Source organism: Vombatus ursinus, unplaced genomic scaffold (assembly GCF_900497805.2).
Source record: "Vombatus ursinus unplaced genomic scaffold, bare-nosed wombat genome assembly UNPS02009173.1, whole genome shotgun sequence".
NCBI classification, from domain to species: domain Eukaryota; kingdom Metazoa; phylum Chordata; class Mammalia; order Diprotodontia; family Vombatidae; genus Vombatus; species Vombatus ursinus.
The window spans coordinates 7,355,103-7,355,442 of record NW_020948951.1 but is presented as its reverse complement, the minus strand read 5'-3'; positions in this window follow the sequence as shown (position 1 = coordinate 7,355,442).

Here is a 340-nt window from a genome sequence, read left to right as displayed (position 1 = left end):
GGGGAGGGGGGGGGGGGGGGGGGGGGGGGGGGGGGGGGGGGGGGGGGGGGGGGCGGGGGGGGGGGGGGGGGGGGGGGGGGGGGGGGGGGGGGGGGGGGGGGGAGGCAGAGCAGAAAAAAAGCTTAAGGAGAGAAGGGGATTGAGGTGGTGGAGATTAAGGGGGAGGTATTGGGAAAGGGGCTGGGGGAGGCAGGGTAGGGGACTGGACTGGGGCGGGTGTTGGGGTGTGGGGGAAAGTGAGGCGGGGCTGAGGGAGGTTGGGAGGCTAAAGAGCTGCAGTGTGAACGGTGGGAGGCGAGGAGGGGCGGGAGAAGCAAGAGGAGGAGCAGGGGCCCGCGGT